This window comes from Pleurodeles waltl, chromosome 2_2 (genome assembly GCF_031143425.1).
Source record: "Pleurodeles waltl isolate 20211129_DDA chromosome 2_2, aPleWal1.hap1.20221129, whole genome shotgun sequence".
NCBI classification, from domain to species: domain Eukaryota; kingdom Metazoa; phylum Chordata; class Amphibia; order Caudata; family Salamandridae; genus Pleurodeles; species Pleurodeles waltl.
Genome location: NC_090439.1, coordinates 441,662,365 through 441,674,726, shown reverse-complemented (window position 1 = coordinate 441,674,726; position 12,362 = coordinate 441,662,365).

The window sequence follows — 12,362 nt, the reverse complement described above, 5'->3', positions numbered from 1 at the left end:
GCCCTTTCTATTTTTTTCAGGTTGTCCTGGGTAGGTGGTGGTCCCTGAGGCTGCGAGAAAAGACATGCAACCTCACTGCACATAATGAGATTAATGCCCCGGGAAGGTGGGGGTGCCCGAGGCTGCTGAGGTCACACCGCCCGTGAGCAATTTGATCAATGCCCCAGGAAGGTGGTACTCCCTGAGTCAGTGAAGAGGCCGAGGGGCCAAGCACATGACAAGAATTAATTTAGCCCGAGGGAGGTGGTGGCCCCAAGGGCATTGGGGGCCCTGCGTCCCCTGCACACATAATTACAGCTTTGCCCCATGAGGTGATGGTCCCCAGGCTGCAGAGGGAGCAGGCATCCCCCCGCACTACAACAAAAGAATGCCACAGTGACTTAGCCCACCCAGGGGGCTTAAAAAAAATGAAGCGCAGAAGCCCACACTTTTTTTTTCAATTTTCACCGGAAACACTGTTTATTTTTATTTTTTAAATGCTCTTCCGCCATGGGGTCAGGGTGTCTGGACCTTGATCCCTTTTTCAGGGACTTGGCTGTGGAGTCCTAAGATGGCTATCAAAACTTTCTGGTTGAAGTGTTGACAGCCAATCAAATCTCAGCACGAGATCTGAAGGGGTTGTAAATCCTTTGCAACCCTAAATATACAACTTTGTTTTTCCATGAATGTCTCCAAAGCTACTGAAAGGATTTCCACCAAAACAATAAAAGGTTGCTTTCTGGACCAGGACTTACCTTCCTGCCAAATTCTGTGTAATGCCGTCCAGTAGTTTTTGCGCGATCGCTGTTCAAAATACCTATGAAAAAATGAATGGGGAAAAGGTGTATTGGTTATCCCCTTTTTTCTCAGCCCCCACCAGTTGGATAACCCCAAAACTTTGCATGCAGCAGCTGACAGGCATTTTATTTTATTTTAAGTTTCGTGAAGATCACCATGCGGCATCAAAAGATATAGAGATATAGGCAAGTAAAAAAACAGTTTTATATACTGAAAGTGAGTGTAATATGACTTTATTGTTAGATTAAAAAAAAAAAATATATATATATATATATATATATATATATATATATATATATATATATATATATACCAAAAACATATATATTTGTATTGTGCCAATCTATCCATGTTAAGGAAGGGGTGATGTTTTTAAAGGTAGATTAGGTAAAATTAAGTCACTGTAAGGTAGTGTTATTTTTAGTTAGTGTAGGACAGGTAGATGTAAGTAATTTAGGATAATTTTAGGTAGTATAAAGTAATGTTTAGGGTAGATAGCTATAGCTTGTTTACATTGATTTCTTAGCAGTAAAACCTTTTACACTTTCACAACATCATACGCATTGCGAGTTAACAGCATTGAGTATGTTGAGTTAACTACATGATATAGCTATTGCCCTACAGTCTTTAAAGGTATATGTGCATGGGATAGTATAAGTAGGCCCCTGAGGGCAGCAGCACTGATTGTGCCACACTCTAGGGCCCTGCACCCAGATGCACCCAGCACTGCTAATGCAGGCTGAGTGTACGGAGGAAAACCTAAAAAGGCAAACTCAACATGGCACACTCTCTGTATGCCCTGTCCACCCTACAGTCTTTAAAGGTATATGTTGTTTTGTAATACGCCTATGGTCAACAGTTAGTGTATCTCACATTTGAGTCACTTAAGGGCTATTTTACATTCTTAAAGCATTATAAGAGGTCAACTTATTGCGATTTAACACACAGCCCAGCACAGATCGTCACCTACTGTAGCATTGTGTGGTAAAGAGATGCAGCATGTAAAATTTGGATGGTTTTGTCACTACAGATTACAGACTCTGGGCTGTGCTGGGACACACATTGGTGCCTGCCACTAACACACACACCCTTGCACCTTTGTGCAAGTAGGTCATTGTTATTAGCTGGTTACAAATCATGAATGTGGCCCACAACTGCCTGGGGAACCTCAATCATTCTTCACTGTGAGAGGAGGCCTCTTTTTTGCATGATTAGCCCCCACTTTTTCCCTGATGTTGATGTGTCCTAGATGTTGTAGTGCCCAACGCCCCTGCTAACAAGTTTCCTTGGGCTGTAGCTCTTTCCCTAAATCTGTTGTGACGCTTGGCACAATTAGAAACACTGTTATATATCACTCAAAGACCCTAGAAAATGGTTAGCCCAGTTCCCTGGGCATGGGATAGTATGAGTAGGCCCCTGAGGGCAGCAGCACTTATTGTGCCACACTCTAGGGCCCTGCAACCAGATGCACCCAGCACTACTAATGCAGGCTGAGTGTACTGAGGAAAACCTAAAAAGGCAAACTCAACATGGCACACTCTCTGTGTGCCCTGTCCACCCTACACTGCATATGATATGGGTAACTCACCCTTCTCATAGGCTTTACAGCCATAAGGCAAGGTGCACCATACTATATGTGAGGGCATAGTTGCATGAGCAATATGCCCCCACTGTGTCCTTGCCAAACCTGGGTCATAGTGAGTGAACAGAGCAGCCATTTTAGGCGCATGTACTGGACATTGGTCAAACACGAGTTCCCCAGCTACATGATGGCCACTCTGCACCCTGGGTTGTTTGGTATCAAACAGCTCAGGATGATAAATCCAAACTGGTGCACGTATTGGATTTAACTCCAAAAGTACCCAGGGATCACCTTAGAGGTGCCCCCTGCAAAAGCTAAAATAAATGGCATAGTTGCTGACTGGTTCCATCCAGCCTGCCACTTCCAGGCAGCCAATATACAAACCTGGGGGAGAGCCATGGCTCTCTGGTTTGTAAAACAATGCCCTTCCTGGGTGGAGGAGCTAACACCCTCTCCCACAGGAATATGCTCTCTCCTGCCGGTGAGCTTCAAAGGGCTACCACCCTTGAAACTCGAGCCCCCAGGCCTGCTGCTTGCAGCAGATGGCTTTCCCCTTTGTCAGCCACCATGGTTGGCAGGAGCAAAGGTGGGAAACCACACAAAGGGTAGGAGAAGGGGGTCTCACTAAGAATGCAACACCCCTAGGGGCTTGCAGGCAAATTGGATCCCCCATTTCATTTTCTTCCATGTTAGATGGCAGGCAAATGTGCAATGGTTAAGAGAAGTGACCCTGCCCACAGGAAGTGGTCACTGTAGTGGGTGTAGCCACCCAAGGATAGGTGTCCCATTGGACACTACCAGGTTCCCCCTAAAACGCCCACTAAATTCAGTATTTAGTGGGCTCTCATAGACCCAGAAATTAGATTCACCTGGAAGAAAAGAAAACAGTACCAAAGAACTCGACAGGATGAGAACACAGGACCTGCTGCACCAGAAGAGGCTACAAGATCTCTGCTTGCTGCACCAGAGTCCCAACAGTTGCCACTGCAGAGGAGCTGACCACTTGATCAACCTCAAAATACCCTGAGAAGCACCAGGCTTTGCAAATAGCCCAAAATCTCCCTCCTGAGTGGAGGTACCACTCAAGAAATCAAAGGATCCTGAAAGGAACTTGCAAACCAGAGAGGGACACTTCACCAACTGAATGATATCACCGCAACAGGAAGTTGCAGCCAGACCTGATGACACACAAATAGCAGTCCAGATGAGACCTGCAAGTGTGACAATTTTTGTGGTGCATCGCTCTCCAGTGGCAGTGTTGTGCCAATACCCCAGGTACTGGCTAGTGTACATCGGACAACCCCAAATACAGCTCACCCAGAGCTGCAACTGGACCAGGAGGAAGCCCCAGTTGAGGGACTTCAGTGACACCCCGGACCTCCCATCAGAGCACCCACGACACCCTGCAAGACCCATGGAATAAGACTTACCTCCAGCTCCAAGGGGTCCATTTGCGCACAGCATCCATGACCTTCATGTCGCCTTGCATCTGGCCGCCCTGAGACCTGCATCGTGGGATCTGCTGTGTGCCTCTGCTCCCCAACCCCTTGTGGCCTCAACAGCCAAAGGGTATCCCAAGACACCATCTTTAAATCTGCAAACTAGCTCCTTCTCCAAGTGGCCCCTCCAGGTGGACCCGTGCCTGTGCCAAGAGACTTTCCAACGCTGCTCCCGCCAGAACCACCTGACGCTCTCCAGCTGTCACAATGTGCCCACCGGCTACTTTGACCACTCTGCAAAATAAGAGACTGGTAACTCGACTGTACGATTTTTAGTGCATTTTTAAAAGTGGCTGCTTTTTTATTCTTATGGTGCGTAATTACGCGCAGAAAGACTAACCTTATTAAATCTTTCAAAAGTCATATCTCAAAAACTAATTAATGTATCCTAAAGATCTTTGTCTTAAAATTTATATAAAAGTCTGAAGTATTTTTAATAAATTCTAGTCTTGAGTCATTCATTGAGTATGTGTGGTGCATGATTGGATCTGTGAGCACAGCAAATACTTAGAACATCTCCTGGATTAGCCTAACTGCTCGACTAGGTACCTTAAAAATTGGAGCATTAGGTGGCCTAATTTTTACCTCTGGAAACCAATGTGTGGTTGCCTGGACCCCCTGCACAGTGTGCCTAGTTTTGCACACTACATAGAGGGCCAGACTCCTTCATTCACATTGAGTACTTGCTAAGTGTGGCGCTACACGCATGCAACTTTGTGCAATGACTTCAAAACCATAAGTCTCCCATTTCTTCTAACCCTGGGGAGGTGTTGTTTTGTTCCTGGGTCTGTGCTCTGGGTCCTGATCAGTAATTTGTGTGTATATTGTACAATTGATGTCATGTGCGGTTACACTCACATACAATATATGTGAGGCCTTTCAGGGGCAGAGGAACACATTTGCACTACATATCCCAGTGTACCTTATAATGCCATTTATCAGTTGACCCCAAAAATAATTAGTTGCATTTCATGCATACTGACGTATAAGATGTTGGACTGACTTAGTACATCCTTGTGTAGCATTGGTATGATGCAAATTTGGAAGGAGTCTGGGCATGAGTATCTGCATATTAGTAGTGCAAGCATAATTTAATTACTTTAAGATCTCTTCTGTGTAAGCATGGAGGCTACCATATATGTTTGATCATCTTGTCATGTTCACTGAACTAGATGAGCAAAACAGTGTTAGTGGCTTACATGCCTCACATGCATAATTTCGAGCACGTAGGCATTTGTGTGTTTAGTATCTCCTTTTCACTGTGTGCAGTCAAGTAAGTGAAGCTTATTGTCACACCATAAGACATATTGGTATAAGACATTCCACATAATGCAATGACAATGGATGTACATGATATTTAGGCATATACAACAAGAACAGGTGATAGTGACTTTATCTCAATCTCCTTGAGATGCTAAGAAGTGGGTTTTTGTATATACACATCTTTCATGGAAGAGTTAGTCCTTTCTGCAACAGAACTACAACACTCAGGTTTATATGGGTGAATTTACAAGTGTGGGTTGGTAGCACGAGCATTTTTGTATTGTTTGAGGCAGACACCAAAATTGAAATTGAGCAAAGCGTGTCCAGACAGAGTCCATTTGGGAGACATGTCATGCGACATATAGAGATGATAAGAGTTTCAGTGAGGAGTTAGAAATTGGCATTAGAGAAGGTAGGCCACTGCAACAGTCCAAAAGTAGATACGATTAACAGATGCAAAAACAAAAAGGGGCAGGACTGAACAACAAAGAAGGTGGCAGGATGATAGACACAGGACCACTGAGAAAATGTATAAGGGGCTCTCCTCTAATGGGTTTTTTCCCTTCCCACAAGTTGGTGGTGTTTGTGTGGGAGACATCTGAGGTACATACACATCAGGGATAGAAGATGTGGTTCCCCTGGCTCTATCAGCATTTGTCTGTGTCAGTACAGCACAAGAGTCTGATGGCTTCTCATCAATGCAACATCTACGTTGCTATGTAGGAGTCTGACTTGCACCCCACAAATGCCATGATGTTAATGACGGTCCCCAGCTTGGTGGAAATCTCAGTGGTGTCAGATGTTGAGGCCTGTTATTGCCTCTTCCTCATGACACCAGCAATATCAGCTAGGTACTCACCCATACTACAGAGGCAAATGTAGGTGCCTTTAATTGACTCAGATGTATCTTTATTGTGACTGAGGCTCCTAGGGACACATTCTAGGGTGACCGTTATGGTCTCTATCCCCTCTCACACCTCACCAATCATCTGATGCTGGATTCCTACAACTCACCATTGGAAGAAAAATTGGTGGTTTGCGGAATTCACAGATGGGCTTGGACTGGCAAATGGGGCATTTTCTGTGGGTGATGGTTCCTCCAAAGACCCTGCAATGCTGACATCACTTGCCATGTCTGAAGAAGGAGATTCTACGAAGTACAGGAGTTGCTGGAAGGTATCATCGTCCATTGGGGGGGGCTGGATGTTGTCACCAACAGGTTGGTCATCTAGGACTGCCTGCTGGACAGGTCCATCTGCAATGAACTTGTAATATTTCAAAGAAAAGATGATCTACGATATAAGTTTCCAGTAGTAATTTTGCTGACAAACATAATTTATTATCTTTCACTTTATGTTACACACAGATGTGTTGAACAAGTGTTACTAACAGTAAATAAGGGCAAGTTACACAATTTTTTCTTTGCTAATTGCAATATCTGTGCCTTGTTCACACAAGCACTGTGTGACAAGGGGGCCATTTTTGTGTCATAGTTCACATTGAAAGGCAGTTGCGAGCTTGATGGCCTGTCTGTCTGAAAGGGTGAGTGCATGTCATGGCTATATTGATAAATGTTTCACTTATTAACATTACTACTGAGAAATTTTCACCTTGTCTTTAGGGTACCTGCATTCCCTCTAGCATTACTTAGCCACAACTTCTGACAAATTGATGTTAGTTTGGCCATCTATTAGTTTTGATCCATCACTCGCCTTTTACAGAGTACACCACACTAAACTGCCTTGCTGTGCTGCACTGCATGGAATTTGTGCATCCATGTGGACAAGGGCTCATTCTTGGGACATATCCACACAACTCTACATACAAGCAGCCTCAATGCACTGCAGGAATGGGTAAGGGCATGTACTTACCATGGTTTACTTATTTGTGTGTACTCCTATGATTTCCTAGCACACACAGTCATCTCCGAAGTCCAGACCAGTAGGCACCGTGAACCATCTCTGAAAGGGACAAGCACCATCTCACTTGGAAATGTGCAACCACAAATTTTTACCCCATTCACCATTATCCATGTTGGGCCTTTTCTGATCTCCTCACTTAAGCCTGCTGACTTGTACCTTTACGTGACTCGTCTGTCAATCAACATTTTGGCTCAGTGCCAGGATCTACTCTAAAACTCTAATGACACCCAGATCATACATTGACCCTCAGGAGACACACATATCACCTACATAAGTTACAATGTGTTGGAAATGGCCCTCTGTACAGGGTCACCCCCAATGCTGTTTGCCTTCCTCCTCCTACTTGTTGCCAGATTTTTGCTTGGTTAGCCTTAAAACTCTGTGCACTTTACCACTTCTACCCAGTGCTAAAGGGTTTGTGCTTTCTCCCTAAAATATAGTTTGATTGGCATATAGGGGGTCATTCCGACCCTGGGGGTCATAGACCGCCAGGGCCGGGGACCGCGGATGCACCGCCAACAGGCTGGCGGTGCATCCAGGCCAATTCTGACCGCAGCGGTAAAGCCGCGGTCAGAAAAGGGAAACCGGCGGTTTCCCTCCGGTTTTCCCCTGGCCTGAGGAATCCTCCATGGCGGCGCTGCAGGCAGCGCCACCATGGGGATTCCGACCCCCTTCCCGCCAGCCTGGTTCTGGCGGTTTTGACCGCCAGAACCTTGCTGGCGGGAACGGGTGTCGTGGGGCCCCTGGGGGCCGGTTTTCCCCTGGCCTGAGGAATCCTCCATGGCGGCGCTGCAGGCAGCGCCACCATGGGGATTCCGACCCCCTTCCCGCCAGCCTGGTTCTGGCGGTTTTGACCGCCAGAACCTTGCTGGCAGGAACGGGTGTCGTGGGGCCCCTGGAGGCATGGGCACTGCAGGGGCCCCCTAACAGGGCCCCACAAAGATTTTCAGTGTCTGCAATGTCGGAGCCGGCATCCTTGTGGAAGGGGGTTTCCCGCTGGGCGGGCGGGCGGCCTTCTGGCGGTCGCCCGCCAGCCCAGCGGGAAACTCAGAATGACCGCTGCGGTCATTTGACTGCGGTGCGGTCATTCGGCGGCTCCCGCCAGGCGTGCGGTTACCGCCGCCGGCGGGAGTCAGAATGACCCCCATAGTTGATTGGCATATTTAATTTACATGTAAGTCCCTTGTAGAGTGGTATACCAGATGCACAGCCCCAATAATTTTAATGGGCTGCAGCACTTATTGTGCAGCCTGAAGGCAGTGTCCTACTGTCATGTTGACTTGGCAATTAAAACTCCTTGTCAAACCTAAAACTCACCTTTTAATACATGTAAGTCATCCCCACAGGGCAGGGTGCTATGTGCTTTTTATTTTACACACCCTAGTAGTGAAAAACTCCCAAATCCATGTTTCACTACTGTGAGGACTACCCCTCCCACAGAATAACATTGGGGAATCCTTGTTATATATAATAAGCTGTAATTCCTAAACCAGAGGTGAGAGATATATCATGTTTGCTATACATAAACTTGGAATGATAAACCCTCTTTAATGGTAAAGTTGAATTTATCATTACACATTTGAAAATACCACTTTTAGAAAGTTGGCATTTTCCTGCCCTTAGCCCTCTGTGCTTGCAGCCTGCCTTAGGTCACATGACTGCGTGTAACTAATAGTTGAGATTTTATGAATTCAACCCATACAGTCATATAATAGTGTGATTAGTAGAGCCTGAATGGCCCGTTGACTGTCTTGATGGGGAAAGAGCTTAGCACAGCCCCACTTGCACCTGTATAGGATGGGCTTTGCCACCACACAATAGGCACAGCAACCCTGTATAGTCAATACAGCCAGATAGGAGCCAGGGCAGGGTAGTTAGGAAACTCCTGGAATTTCAAAGAGCTATTGTGGAAATGAAAACTTCACCCAACTTCTAAGAGCAGGGCACCAGGGTATAAAAAGGGCTCTTAGACCCACTCTTCAGTTCACTGCTGGACCTGCAGAAGGACTCTCAGAGGACTGCATGATGCTGTGACCTGCTGTGCATTCTGCCAGACTGCTTCTGTACTTGGAAGGACTGCTTTGCTGCCTGCTGCCTGCCTCAGACCGTCAGATACCAGCCCTGCTGTAGAGCCCTGCATCTTCACCTGCACCCAGGAGTTCAGAAGCCACAGGGACATAATAGTCTCCTAACTTCTTGAACCCACACCTGGATCCAGCCTGAGTGAGTCTTAAAACCCCCAAAGGTGTCCCTCCACTCCTGGACCCTTGGTTGTGGTGCTAAATGTACTCAGGTGGCCATTATCCAAAGCCGAGGATTTGCTCTTTTGAACCTTCAACTTTTAATATTCATAACTCCAGTCCTACTAACTGGATTTTGATAGTTTTGGTGTCAAATCATTTATTACACTTTTATTTTCTCTATTTTACTAACTTGGTTTGGGATTTGTCTTGTGTTTTCACCTTATTACTGTTTGTGTGCTGCATGAGTGTAGAAAAGTAGACTCTTTCTAGCTTGGTTACCCCCACTTTTGGCATGTGTCAGTGTTATGCTCTCTCCCTTAAATGTGGTTGTTACTTACTGTTATCACAGTATTTCACCCACAATTGGCATACTGGTGCCCCCTTATAAAAGTCCCTTGTATATGGTACCTAGGTACACAGGGCGTTGGGGTCCAGGAGATCCCTATGGGCTGCAGCTTATATTTTGCTACCCGTAGTGAGCCCATGCAAAGGCTTCTGCAGGACTGCCATTGCAACCTGCGTGAAAAGGTTCAAGTACCCTTTCACTGCCATATACATTAGACCAGGTCACTTATAAGTCACCCCTATGGCAGACCCTCCAGCCCTGAGGGCAGGGTGCAAAGTACCTGTGTGTTAGGGTACCCCTGCACTAACAGAGGTACCCCCATGAACCCCAGGACCATTTTCCCCGGCTTCGTGAGAGCGGGGATGGCATTTTACGAGTGTACTGGCCACAGGTTACTACCTATGTCCAGCTACATAATGGTAACTCCGAACATAGGCATGCTTGGTATCAAACAAGTTGGAATCACACCCAAGGTTTTTGCAAGCATTGGTTGTATGATTCCATGCACTCTGGGAGCTTCTTAAAGGACCACCAGTATTGCCATTAAAGACTTCTGAGGGTTTCCAGGCAACCCAAGCTACTGCCACCTTCCAGACAGGTTTCTGCCCTCCTATTGCTTGAGAAGCTCAAGCCCAGGAAGGCAGAACAAAAGATTTCCTTTTGGAGAAGGGTGTTACAACCTCTCCTGTTGGAAATATATGTTACAGGCTGGGGAGGGGTAGCCTCCCCAAGCCACTGGCAATGCTTTGAAGGGCACATTCGGTGCCCTCCTTGCATAAACCTGTCTACACTGGATATGAGATCCCCAGTCCCTGCTCTGGCACGAAACTGGACAAAGGAAAGGGGAGTGACCACTCCCCTGTTGTGAGAAAGTAGCCTCTTTCTAGCATGGTTACCCCCATTTTTGACCTATTTGTCAGTGTTTGTCAGTTTGTTTTTACTGTCTCACTGGGATCCTGCTAGCCAGGACCCCAGTGCTCATACTTTGAAACAACAGCCTGGTGGTATGTTCCGCCAAATTATGACCATGGCGGTGATAACTCCTATAGTCAGCCAATGTACCACACCAACCGCCACGGCAGAAACAACAGTCACCACAGCGGTAGTCAACAATAGCCAGACGGGAGACAAAGTTCCGCCCAGCATATAATGAAACACAAAACCGCAACCTTTTCCGGGGCAGTACCAACGCCAACAAAAGCCTGGTGGAAACAGAGCTCAGAAGTGAAAAGACTCACCATTGGAGATACAGGGAAGAACCATGACGCCATGGAAAATGCAAGTTTTCTAGATGATCTTCTATGTCATGCTCCACCTTTTGCAATGGATGTAGCTGTTTCCATCAATACAAATTTTCAGTACATTAAATACTAGTAGACAAGTTTTGTCCAAGGGTGTTTATTGTAGTGCTAAGAAAATGAGGGGAAAGTGCAATGGAATGGGGTGATGATGAAGGAAAGTCCTGGGTATTGTTCCAGTCTCTTTGTAGCACAGGTGCAGTGTCCAAGAGGATATAGGAATGGGAGCAATGGCAGTTCAAGGTGGACAAGGTGACTGAGTGGGACACAAGGGGGACAATCAGGAGAGTCTCATTTTCTGGCAGTGGTCATGGCAAGTGTCTCTGGCTTCCGTCTGGGTTGCAGGGAACGTTTGCGGGGTGGTTCACCTTCTGCAGGGGGAAGGGTGCTGGTGGCCCGTGAGTCCTGTGGCGGGCCTCCTGGCCACTAGCAGCAGTGGAAGTGGAGGGCTGTTAAGTTGATTGGCTAGTGGTAGGGGCCCGCTGGTGTGCTGTTGCCTCCCTCAGGATTTTGGGCATGTCTGCCAGCACACCTGCCATGGAGATCAGGGTGTTGTTAATGGCCTGCAAGTCCTCCCTGATCACCTGATACTGTCCCTTCTGCAGCCACCTGTTCTCCTGCACATTGTCAAGGATCTGTCCCATCATGTCGTGGGAATGTTGGTAGGCTCCCAGGATCTTGGAAAGTGCCTCCTTGAGAGTCAGTTCCCTGGTCCTGTCCTCCCCCTGGTGCACAGCAGCCCTCCCAGTTTCCCTGTTGGCCTGTGCCCCACTGCCACTGACCCCAGGTCCCTGATTGTCTTGGGGGCTGGGTGTGGCCTGGGGTCCCTGTACAGGTGGGCATACTGCTGATTGACGTGTTCTGGGGACAGAGGTGTGGTGTTGGATCCTGATGGGGGAGGCTCTGTGGTAGTCTGTGATTGTGCTTGGTTAACCGGATGTCCAGTGGTTCCTGATGGGCCATGTACGTCCTCCAGATCCAGAAGTCCAGAGTTACTGTCATCACTGGGGACTTCTTCTGTTGGGTGGCTGGATAGTGGTGGCACCTCCTCTCCAATGGCATTGGCTGGGGTACCTGTGGGTGATGTATTATGCTTCAAGTGTACGACATTTGTACATCTATGGCTTCCCCCTTTATCGTTGGTGTTGTGCTGCCAGCTTTTGCTTGTGTATGGTGATGTATTGTGAGAATGTTAGTTTCCCTATGCTGTGCATGTTTTAGTGATGGGTGTCCATGCAGGGCTGGGAGGGGTGTCCATACATTGATCTGGCATCCAGGGCGTGGCATTGGGGTTAGTGAGATGTGTAGGTGCAGTGTGTGGGTTGGAGTGGAGTGAGGGTGTGAGATGGCGTGCGGGTATGGGGGGGTGATAGGTAATAAATGTTGACTCACCAGTGTCCAGTCCTCTGGCTACTCCAGTGAGTCCCTCAGG